We start from the raw sequence: 12,321 nt of genomic DNA, 5'->3' as shown, positions 1-12,321 counted from the left end.
TGGTTGGATGAATGAGCTGCAGCAGCGCTCCTACTGAGGCTGTAAAAGTCTCTGACTAAAGGAGCTGCTCAGCTCCTCTCCAGTCTGCTGCAGAGGGTGGAAGGTGGCGTCCATGATGGATGGAGGTTGGGACAGCACCAATGGAAGCAGATGAATTTAGTGCAAATAAAGAAGGAAGAATCACCTGAATCACTCGTTGCACCACTGCAGATCACTACTGATGTCATTTCACCGACAGCCTAAGATCGTCCTTTTAATTTTCTGTTATTCAGTGACGTAAACTTAGTGACACCTTTATAAAATATGTTTTAATGATTTTAGATAAATCTCCATCAAAAAATTGAAAACATTCAAACTAAAAGTAAAATATGCCAGAAAATGTGTTTGTTTTCATTTTCTTCCCTCCAGTTAGATTTTATTCTAATCTTTCATTCTGTTTCCTCTCCTCTGATATTTGCTTTTGACTCATTTGTTGTGAAATAAGGTTTTAAAAGTGAGCTGCAGCGCCTCTACAGGTGTTTTCAGGTATAATTATCAAACAGTTCATATTTTTACTGAATATCTTTGAAACTAAAGTATTTCTTGTTGCAATTGTTGAATTTTTTTTGCTCCTCTTTCCACATGTCCCTGACCATGCGGGTCCTGTCCTCCCCCAGGGCGCGCCTCACCGAGGGGCGGGGCGAAGCAGTCCGTGACGTCACAGGGGCGCTCCGCTCTCAGCCAGGAGCTGCAGAGCTGCAGAGGCAGCTGATGGACCCATGAGGTAAAAACTGAATCTTTTATAAATTTATCTGCGGTGTTTTAGGTGTTTTTCATTGTTATGCAGATTTATGGATTTATTTGTTGTGAAAATAAGACATATTTCCGAGGATTAATCTTTTTAAACGCAGTGAGGATTCCTGAAGAGATTCCTGAAGAGAGAGAGAGTTTTAAAGATTAAAGATAAATTATTTCATCGAGGATTTAAATCCCTAAAACCAAACGATAATTTTTCAGCGAATTAAACCATAAATGCTTTGAATTGATCAGTTTATAGTTTTTATTTTGTTTTAATTTCCAAGTCTAAAAGGAAAAGCTAAACTAAAGCTTTAAGTCTGACTGTAAACACTGAAGGCAGGAAGGACTTTTATAACTTCTGTGACTTTTTTCATCAGGGGCGGATTTAGGAAATTTGAGGCCCTAGGCACAGACAGGCAGGGGGCCCTCTGAGAAGACAACACATAGAACAGCCCCATTCTCCAGATAGAGAAATGTTAATAGAATAGACATCCATTATCTGTTCTAGGTTGTGTCCCTCTCTTCTTGTCCCTTTTCTTCTTGTTTTCCTCTCTATGTTTTGTACTCAGCTGACTTTTCATGCTGTCTCTAAAGGAATGAAAGATTTTTTCCAAGCACTAAGCTCACTTAGCTGATTGCTCCTTCCTGTGTTTCCAAAAAGGCCAAAGTAAATAACCCAGTCCTTCTTTTCACTGTAGACAAGCCATGATCTGCTTATCTGTTCTCCATTTTTCATTTGGATGAAATAATAGCTGCATGAATCATGACAGCAGACAAGATAGAGGAGAGCAGGAGGCGGGGTTACCAATCTACTCGCTCTGGAGAGCAGAGTTCGCTGCTTTTAGATGTTGTCTCCAAAGTCTCCAGTAGCAGAAAAAAGTCTCTAGATTTGGCACTAGGAGCTTTTTAGAAATCAAAGTGCTAGAGGGGTCTGAAAAGTGGCTAAATATAGCGACTAAAGCGCTAAGTTGGCAACACTGCTCTTTGCATGGTTTGTTTTCTAATGGTTTGCTGCTGTCTGTTTGGACCTTTCTGAACATGTGCAGCAAATGGACTGATCCAATATGGTGGACACTGAAGGGGGGGTGGGGGGGTGGGGGCATTTCAGCCAAAGGATTTTTATCAAAAACATAATTAATGTGAACAAATAAGGAATAGTTGTATTAACCGTACATGGAAACAGAGTTTTATGGGGCCCCCAGGAAACAACCTAGTATTGCCTAATGGTAAACCCCCCCTGTTTTCACTAAACAAACTTTTCAAAATTAGTGACTTAAAAAAAGTAATTTCCAGAAAGTGGAGCTGATTCATTAAACAGATTGTAGAATGATGGTGAACTTTTATTTTGGTTTAAATAGATCAAATCTGTAAATAAGAGTACGTCTGATCCAGAACCATGGGGACCCAAAAAATCAGGGTTCCTAAACGATAACATGTCCCACAGTAGATGGGTTTGTCCTGTAACACATATCTGCAGCTGTGTGTTGGCATCTCTACAGTGAGGGTGTCTCTACAGTGTGGGCATCTCTAGAGTTAGGACGTTTCTACACTGAGGGCGTCTCTACAGTGTGGATGTCTCTAGAGTAAGGGTGTCTCTAGAGTGTGGGCGTCTATATAATAGGGCCGTCCCTACATTGAGGGCGTCTCTACAGTGTGTTCGTCTCTACAATAAGGGCGTCTCTACAGTGAGGGAAACTCTAGAGTGTGGGCATCTCTTCAGTGAGGGCTTCTCTACAATCTGGGCGTCTCTACAATAAGGGCATCCCTACAGTTTGGAAATCTCTACAGTGAGGGCGTCTCTACAGTGTGGGCGTCTCTAGAGTGTGGGCGTCTCTACAGTGAGGGCGTCTCTTTGGTGAGGGCGTCTCTACAGTGAGGGCGTCTCTTTGGTGAGGGCGTCTCTACAGTGTGGGCGTCTCTACAGTGAGGGCGTCTCTTTGGTGAGGGCGTCTCTACAGTGAGGGCGTCTCTACAGTGTGGGTGTCTCTATAATAGGGGCGTCCCTACAGTGTGGGCGTCTCTACAGTGAGGGCGTCTCTACAGTGAGGGCGTCTCTACAGTGTGGGTGTCTCTATAATAGGGGCGTCCCTACAGTGTGGGCGTCTCTACAGTGAGGGCGTCTCTACAGTGAGGGCGTCTCTACAGTGTGGGTGTCTCTATAATAGGGGCGTCCCTACAGTGTGGGCGTCTCTACAGTGAGGGCGTCTCTACAGTGAGGGCGTCTCTACAGTGTGGGTGTCTCTATAATAGGGGCGTCCCTACAGTGAGGGCGTCTCTACAGTATGGGCATCTCTAGACTAAAGGCGTCTCTACAGTGTGTTTGTCTCTACAATAAGGGCGTCTCTACAGTGAGGGAAACTACAGTTTGGGCGTCTCTACAGTATGGGCATGTCTAGAGTAAGGGCGTCTCTACAGTGTGTTTGTCTCTACAATAAGGGCGTCTCTACAGTGAGGGTGTCTCTAGAGTGTGGGCATCTCTTCAGTGAGGGAAACTCTACAGTGTGGGCGTCTCTATAATAGGGACTTCCCTACAGTGTGGTCGTCTCTACAATAAGGGCGTCCCTACAGTTTGGAAATCTCTACAGTGTGGGCGTCTCTACAGTGTGGGCATCTCTAGAGTGTGGGCGCCTCTACAGTGAGGGCATCTCTACAGTGTGGGCATCTCTATAGTGTGGGCGCCTCTACAGTGAGGGCGTCTCTACAGCGTGGGTGTCTCTAGAGAAAGGGCGTCTCTACAGTGAGGGCGTCTCAAGAGTAAGGGGGTCTCTACAGTGTGGGCGTCTCTACAGTGTGGGCGTCTCTACAGTGTGGGCTTCTCTACAGTGAGGGCGTCTCTATAATAAGGGCATCCCTACAGTGTGGTCGTCCCTACAATAAGGGTGTCCCTACAGTTTGGAAATCTCTACAGTGTGGGCGTCTCTACAGTGAGGGCATCTCTAGAGTAAAGGTGTCTCTACAGTGAGGGTGTCTCTAGAGTAAGGGCGTCTCTACAGTGAGGGCGTCTCTACAGTGTGGGCGTCTCTACAGTGTGGGCTTCTCTACAGTGAGGGCGTCTCTATAATAAGGGCATCCCTACAGTGTGGTCGTCTCTACAATAAGGGTGTCCCTACAGTTTGGAAATCTCTACAGTGTGGGCGTCTCTACAGTGTGGGCATCTCTAGAGTAAAGGCGTCTCTACAGTGTGGGCATCTCTAGAGTAAAGGTGTCTCTACAGTGAGGGTGTCTCTAGAGTAAGGGCGTCTCTACAGTGAGGGCGTCTCTACAGTGTGGGCGTCTCTATAATAAGGGCATCCCTACAGTGTGGTTGTCTCTACAATAAGGGTGTCCCTACAGTTTGGAAATCTCTACAGTGTGGGCGTCTCTACAGTGTGGGCATCTCTAGAGTAAAGGCGTCTCTACAGTGTGGGAATCTCTAGAGTAAAGGCGCCTCTACAGTGTGGGTGTCTCTATAATAGGGGCGTCCCTACATTGAGGGCATCTCTACAGTGTGTTCATCTCTAGAGTAAGGGCGTCTCTAGAGTGTGGTCGTCTCTAGAGTAAGGGCGTCTCTACAGTGTGGTCGTCTCTACAATAAGGGCGTCCCTACAGTGAGGGAAACTCTAGAGTGTGGGCGTCTCTAGAGTAAGGGCGTCTCTACAGTGTGGTCGTCTCTACAATAGGTGCGTCCCCACAGTGAGGGCGTCTCTACAGTGAGGGAGTCTCTAGAGTGTGGGCGTCTCTAGAGTGAGTGCGTCTCTTTATTGAGGGCGTCTCTACAGTGTGGACGTCTCTACAATAGGTGCGTCCCCACAGTGAGGGCGTCTCTACTAGGGTTGTCACGATACTAAACTTTTCAACTCAATACCGATACTAAGGAAAATATTCGATACTCGATACCATTTTCGATACCACAAGGATAAAAACAAAGACTCTAAAATTCTACAGAAATATTAACATTAATAAATAAAATACAATAAATACATACAATAAAGGTTGTATGCTGTGCACAATATTAAGCAAGCTTGATAAAAAACGTATAAAATTAAAATTAAGTATACCTTCCTTGGCTATGCTTTGCACACATAACAATGACGCTAGCCAAACCAGTTAAGAAACAAAAATAATTCTTAGCAGCTGCACCTCTTACAAAAAAAAGGTCTAAAACTGAAAAGTGCACAGAATTATTCAATCACACAGTGTTCAGAAAGTGCATTGTCCTCTATTCTGCTCTTTAGATGAATGACTGCTTAGGAGCCACTGGTGGTGGCACTGTATCGATACTTTTAAAAACGAGTATTGTATCCGGATACAACATTTCAGTATCGATACTTTTTTGAGTATCGATACTTTTGACAACCCTAGTCTCTACAGTGAGGGAGTCTCTAGAGTGTGGGCGTCTCTAGAGTGAGTGCGTCCCTACAGTGTGGGCATCTCTAGAGTAAGGGTGTGTCTACAGTGTGGTCGTCTCTACAATAGGGGAATCCCCACAGTGAGGGCGTCTCTACAGTGTGAGCATCTCTACAGTGTGGGCATCTCTAGAGTAAAGGCGTCTCTACAGTGTGGGTGTCTCTATAATAGGGCATCCCTACATTGAGGCCATCTCTAGAGTAAGGGCGTCTCTAGAGTGTGGGCGTCTCTACAGTGAGGGAGTCTCTAGAGTGTGGGTGTCTCTACAGTGAGTGAGTCTCTAGAGTGAGGGCGTCTCTACAGTGAGGGAGTCTCTAGAGTGTGGGTGTCTCTAAAGTGAGGGAGTCTCTAGAGTGAGGGGGTCTCTACAGTGAGGGAGTCTCTAGAGTATAGGCGTCTCTATAATAGGGACATCCCTACAGTGCGGTCGTCTCTATAATAGGGGCATCCCCACAGTGGGCGTCTCTACAGTGAGGGAGTCTCTAGAGTTAGGAAATCTCTACAGTGAGGGCGTCTCTAGAGTGAGGAAATCTCTACATTGTGGGCGTCTCTACAGTGTGGGTGTCTCCATAATAGGGGCGTTCCTACATTGAGGGCATCTCTACAGTGTGGTCATCTCTAGAGTAAGGACGTCTCTATAGTGAGGGCATCTCTAGAGTGAGGGCGTCTCTAGAGTGTGGGCGTCTCTACAGTGTGGGCTTCTCTACAGTGAGGGCATCTCTAGAGTGTGGGCCTCTCTACAGTGAGGGCATCTACAGTGTGGGTGTCTCTATAATAGGGGCGTCCCTACAGTGAGGGTGTCTCTATAGTGTGGGCATCTCTAGAGTTAGGACGTCTCTACAGTGAGTGCGTCTCTACAGTGTGGACGTCTCTACAGTGTGGGCATCTCTAGAGTAAAGGCGTCTCTACAGCGTGGGTGTCTCTATAATAGGGGCATTCCTACATTGAGGGCATCTCTACAGTGTGGCCATCTCTATAGTAAGGGCGTCTCTACAGTGAGGGCGTCTCTGGAGTGAGGGCGTCTCTACAGTGAGGGTGTCTCTAGAGTAAGGGCGTCTCTGGAGTGAGGGCGTCTCTACAGTGAGGGCGTCTCTAGAGTAAGGGCGTCTCTACAGTGTGGGCGTCTCTACAGTGAGGGCGTCTCTATAATAAGGGCATCTCTACAGTGTGGGCGTCTCTACAGTGTGGGTGTCTCTATAATAGGGGTGTCCCTACATTGAGGGCATCTCTACAGTGTGGTCATCTCTAGAGTAAGGGCGTCTCTAGAGTGTGGGCGTCTCTACAGTGAGGGAGTCTCTAGAGTGTGGGTGTCTCTACAGTGAGGGAGTCTCTAGAGTGAGGGCGTCTCTACAGTGAGGGAGTCTCTAGAGTGAGGCGTCTCTACAGTGAGGGAGTCTCTAGAGTGTGGGTGTCTCTACAGTGAGGGAGTCTCTAGAGTGAGGGCGTCTCTACAGTGAGGGAGTCTCTAGAGTGTAGGCGTCTCTATAATAGGGCATCCCTACATTGAGGCCATCTCTAGAGTGAGGGCGTCTCTACAGTGTGGGCTTCTCTACAGTGAGGGCATCTCTAGAGTGTGGGCGTCTCTACAGTGAGGGCATCTCTACAGTGTGGGTGTCTCTATAATAGGGGCGTCCCTACAGTGAGGGTGTCTCTATAGTGTGGGCATCTCTAGAGTTAGGACGTCTCTACAGTGAGTGCGTCTCTACAGTGTGGACGTCTCTACAGTGTGGGCATCTCTAGAGTAAAGGCGTCTCTACAGCGTGGGTGTCTCTATAATAGGGGCATTCCTACATTGAGGGCATCTCTACAGTGTGGCCATCTCTAGAGTAAGGGCGTCTCTACAGTGAGGGCGTCTCTGGAGTGAGGGCGTCTCTACAGTGAGGGCGTCTCTAGAGTAAGGGCGTCTCTGGAGTGAGGGCGTCTCTACAGTGAGGGCGTCTCTAGAGTAAGGGCGTCTCTACAGTGAGGGCGTCTCTAGAGTAAGGGCGTCTCTACAGTGAGGGCGTCTCTATAATAAGGGCATCTCTACAGTGTGGGCGTCTCTACAGTGTGGGTGTCTCTATAATAGGGGTATCCCTACATTGAGGGCATCTCTACAGTGTGGTCATCTCTAGAGTAAGTGCGTCTCTAGAGTGTGGGCGTCTCTACAGTGAGGGAGTCTCTAGAGTGTGGGTGTCTCTACAGTGAGGGAGTCTCTAGAGTGAGGGCGTCTCTACAGTGAGGGAGTCTCTAGAGTGAGGCGTCTCTACAGTGAGGGAGTCTCTAGAGTGTGGGTGTCTCTACAGTGAGGGAGTCTCTAGAGTGAGGGCGTCTCTACAGTGAGGGAGTCTCTAGAGTGTAGGCGTCTCTATAATAGGGCATCCCTACATTGAGGCCATCTCTAGAGTGAGGGCGTCTCTACAGTGTGGGCTTCTCTACAGTGAGGGCATCTCTAGAGTGTGGGCGTCTCTACAGTGAGGGCATCTCTACAGTGTGGGTGTCTCTATAATAGGGGCGTCCCTACAGTGAGGGTGTCTCTATAGTGTGGGCATCTCTAGAGTTAGGACGCCTCTACAGTGAGTGCGTCTCTACAGTGTGGACGTCTCTACAGTGTGGGCATCTCTAGAGTAAAGGCGTCTCTACAGCGTGGGTGTCTCTATAATAGGGGCATTCCTACATTGAGGGCATCTCTACAGTGAGGTCATCTCTAGAGTAAGGGCGTCTCTACAGTGAGGGCGTCTCTGGAGTGAGGGCGTCTCTACAGTGAGGGCGTCTCTAGAGTAAGGGCGTCTCTACAGTGACGGCGTCTCTACAGTGTGGTCATCTCTAGAGTAAGGGCGTCTCTACAGTGAGGGCGTCTCTGGAGTGAGGGCGTCTCCACAGTGAGGGCGTCTCTAGAGTAAGGGCGTCTCTGGAGTGAGGGCGTCTCTACAGTGAGGGCGTCTCTGGAGTGAGGGCGTCTCTACAGTGAGGGCGTCTCTAGAGTAAGGGCGTCTCTACAGTGACGGCGTCTCTACAGTGTGGTCATCTCTAGAGTAAGGGCGTCTCTACAGTGAGGGCGTCTCTGGAGTGAGGGCGTCTCCACAGTGAGGGCGTCTCTAGAGTAAGGGCGTCTCTGGAGTGAGGGCGTCTCTACAGTGAGGGCGTCTCTAGAGTAAGGGCGTCTCTACAGTGTGGGCGTCTCTACAGTGAGGGCGTCTCTATAATAAGAGCATCCCTACAGTGTGGTCGTCTCTACAATAAGGGCGTCCCTACAGTTTGGAAATCTCTACAGTGTGGGCATCTCTAGAGTAAAGGCGTCTCTACAGTGTGGGTGTCTCTATAATAGGGGCGTCCCTACATTGAGGGCATCTCTACAGTGTGGTCATCTCTAGAGTAAGGGCGTCTCTAGAGTGTGGGCGTCTCTACAGTGAGGGAGTCTCTAGAGTGTGGGTGTCTCTACAGTGAGGGAGTCTCTAGAGTGAGGGCGTCTCTACAGTGAGGGAGTCTCTAGAGTGAGGGCGTCTCTACAGTGAGGGAGTCTCTAGAGTGTGGGTGTCTCTACAGTGAGGGAGTCTCTAGAGTGAGGGCGTCTCTACAGTGAGGGAGTCTCTACAGTGTGGTCGTCTCTATAATAGGGCATCCCTACATTGAGGCCATCTCTAGAGTAAGGGCGTCTCTAGAGTGTGGGCGTCTCTACAGTGAGGGAGTCTCTAGAGTGTGGGTGTCTCTACAGTGAGGGAGTCTCTAGAGTGAGGGGGTCTCTACAGTGAGGGAGTCTCTAGAGTGTAGGCGTCTCTATAATAGGGGCATCCCTACAGTGTGGTCGTCTCTATAATAGGGGCATCCCCACAGTGGGCGTCTCTACAGTGAGGGAGTCTCTAGAGTTAGGAAATCTCTACAGTGAGGGAGTCTCTAGAGTTAGGAAATCTCTACAGTGAGGGAGTCTCTAGAGCTAGGAAATCTCTACAGTGAGGGAGTCTCTAGAGTTAGGAAATCTCTACATTGTGGGCGTCTCTACAGTGTGGGTGTCTCCATAATAGGGGCGCTCCTACATTGAGGGCATCTCTACAGTGAGGGTGTCTCTACAGTGTGGTCATCTCTAGAGTAAGGGCGTCTCTACAGTGAGGGCGTCTCTAGAGTGTGGGCGTCTCTAGAGTGTGGGCGTCTCTACATTGAGGGCGTCTCTACAGTGAGGGCGTCTCCACAGTGTGGGTGTCTCTATAATAGGGGCGTTCCTACATTGAGGGCATCTCTACAGTGTGGTCATCTCTACAGTAAGGACGTCTCTACAGTGAGGGCATCTCTACAGTGAGGGCGTCTCTAGAGTGTGGGCGTCTCTACAGTGTGGGCTTCTCTACAGTGAGGGCATCTCTAGAGTGTGGGCGTCTCTACAGTGAGGGCATCTCTACAGTGTGGGTGTCTCTATAATAGGGGCGTCCCTACAGTGAGGGTGTCTCTATAGTGTGGGCATCTCTAGAGTTAGGACGTCTCTACAGTGAGTGCATCTCTACATTGTAGACGTCTCTACAGTGTGGGCATCTCTAGAGTAAAGGCGTCTCTACAGCGTGGGTGTCTCTATAATAGGGGCATTCCTACATTGAGGGCATCTCTACAGTGTGGTCATCTCTAGAGTAAGGGCGTCTGTACAGTGAGGGCGTCTCTACAGTGTGGTCATCTCTAGAGTAAGGGCGTCTCTACAGTGAGGGCGTCTCTGGAGTGAGGGCGTCTCTACAGTGAGGGCGTCTCTAGAGTAAGGGCGTCTCTGGAGTGAGGGCGTCTCTACAGTGAGGGCGTCTCTACAGTGAGGGCGTCTCTAGAGTAAGGGCGTCTCTACAGTGTGGGCGTCTCTACAGTGAGGGCGTCTCTATAATAAGGGCATCCCTACAGTGTGGTCGTCTCTACAATAAGGGTGTCCCTACAGTTTGGAAATCTCTCCAGTGTGGGCATCTCTAGAGTAAAGGCGTCTCTACAGTGTGGGTGTCTCTATAATAGGGGCGTCCCTACATTGAGGGCATCTCTACAGTGTGGTCATCTCTAGAGTAAGGGCGTCTCTACAGTGTGGTCGTCTCTAGAGTAAGGGCGTCTCTACAGTGTGGTTGTCTCTACAATAAGGGCGTCCCTACAGTGAGGGAAACTCTAGAGTGTGGGCGTCTCTACAGTGAGGGCGTCTCTAGAGTGTGGGCATCTCTTTACTGAGGGCGTTTTCTACAGTGTGGACGTCTCTACAGTGTGGGCATCTCTATAATAGGGGCATCCCTACAGTGTGGTTGTCTCTACAATAGGCGCGTCCCCGCAGTGAGGGCGTCTCTACAGTGAGGGAGTCTCTAGAGTGAGTGCGTCCCTACAGTGTGGGCATCTCCAGAGTAAGGGTGTGTCTACAGTGTGGTCGTCTCTACAATAGGGGCATCCCCACAGTGAGGGCGTCTCTACAGTGAGGGCGTCTCTACAGTGTGGGCATCTCTAGAGTTAGGACATCCCTACAGTGAGGGCGTATCTACAGTGTGGGCATCTCTAGAGTAAAGGCATCTCTACAGTGTGGGTGTCTCTATAATAGGGCATCCCTACATTGAGGCCATCTCTAGAGTAAGGGCGTCTCTAGAGTGTGGGTGTCTCTACAGTGAGGGAGTCTCTAGAGTGAGGGCGTCTCTACAGTGAGGGAGTCTCTAGAGTGAGGGCGTCTCTACAGTGAGGGAGTCTATAGAGTGAGGGGGTCTCTACAGTGAGGGAGTCTCTACAGTGTGGTCGTCTCTATAATAGGGGCATCCCCTCAGTGGGCGTCTCTACAGTGAGGGAGTCTCTAGACTGTGGGTGTCTATACAGTTCAGGTGTTCCTACAGTGTGTAAGATATAACCTTTATTGTTGAAGTCTTGCTCCCTTCCATACTTTTTTATACCTTTGTGATATCATGACAATACAACCATTAAACAAAATAAACTAAAAATATGAAGTGTCGACTGCTGGGCCGCTGACTAGACTGGACCTCAGCAGAGAGCTATCATCACTAGGTCGGGTTCGGTCGCTCTGTCCCCCGTCGGCCCCCTGTCTCAGTCCGCCAGGGTTCCTGGAGCAGCCCCAGTCCTGGCTTGGTTCGAATGCCCGTTGTGTTTCGAGTACCTGCTGCACTGTAGTCGACCAAAATCCAATTTTGAAATTCCACCGGACATTTTTTTAGGTTCAAAAAGTAGGACAAGTGCGGGAAAAAAGAGGACGTCTGGTCACCCTACGTTAGCTATCTTTTTCTGCACACTTTCAGGTTTTATCTGTGGTGAGCTATGGTTTCAGACAGTAAGCTGCTATGAGCTTTGAGAACAGCAACTGTTAAACAGAGATTGCACGAGGAGAAATGGTGCACACTCTCACACTCGTTTAATAGGTGTTACCGTGTTACCTCTTGGGAGCGGGTAAAGGGTTGTGCATGTGGGTTTTTTTTAAATTGCAGAGGGCGGGTCTTTTAAAAAATTTGTGAAAATCCTCCACTATACCTTTAAGATAAATCATAGGGAAGGTAGCTTGACCTCATCTGTTCCTGTTTGGCTGTGACTCCGCTCTGGAGAGAAATATCAGCTGTGGTGCTGCCATCAACACCTTTGTTTCTAGATGTTGGAGCTTGGCCTGTTTTCCAGTGTAGTCCTGTTTCTCTGACTGTGACTAACTGGATGTGCTCTCTTCATCCTCTGACATGGGAGCTGGCTCGGAGCTCGTCTGCCTGGCTGTGTGTTTCCTGGACGGGGCCGCCTGTGGAGCTGGTTGACAGTTGCCTTTTGTATCTATGCTTCTTTTTCTATGTCTGCTTCTGTCTCCTTGAACCCCAGTGGGCCTCAGCAGATGGCCGCTCACACTGAGCCTGGTTCTGCTGGAGGTTTCTTTCTGTTTAAAGGGAGTTTTTCCTCTCCACTGTCGCTACCAGCATGCTTAGTGTGAGGGATTGCTGAAGAGTCAATGAGTCGATGCAATCAACTGGTTTTCCTTCGATAGAAAACTTTGAATCAATCTGACTGGATGATCTGGTGAACTGGAAAGTGACCTGAGATGACATGATGTGAATTGGAGCTATAGAAATAAACTGAATAGAATTTAATTTAATCTATAATTTCCCCCTATATTATCTATACTTTTGTTATATAAGAGGATGGATAAATAAAATTTCAGAATATTCACGTCTAAAAGGCTAAAAAATAAAAACATAGCGGCTGAGC

At 48.6% G+C, this 12,321-nt stretch overlaps 1 protein-coding gene across 1 annotated transcript in view; it reads left to right on the top strand.

Annotated features, from left to right (window-relative positions):
* The first annotated feature begins 656 nt into the window (after positions 1–656).
* LOC119779561 (multiple epidermal growth factor-like domains protein 10) overlaps positions 657–12,321 on the top strand; it is a 46,677-nt gene continuing 35,012 nt past the window's right edge. The window contains exon 1 of the mRNA XM_038279233.1: positions 657–763. The gene's annotated coding sequence lies outside the window, so the exon portion shown is untranslated. The remainder of the gene's footprint in view (positions 764–12,321) is intronic.

This window comes from Cyprinodon tularosa, unplaced genomic scaffold, assembly GCF_016077235.1.
Source record: "Cyprinodon tularosa strain WSP-4 unplaced genomic scaffold, ASM1607723v1 ctg1490, whole genome shotgun sequence".
Taxonomy (NCBI): Eukaryota; Metazoa; Chordata; class Actinopteri; order Cyprinodontiformes; family Cyprinodontidae; genus Cyprinodon; species Cyprinodon tularosa.
The sequence above is the reverse complement of the archived record's forward strand: the minus strand, read 5'-3'. Positions and strand labels throughout refer to the sequence as shown.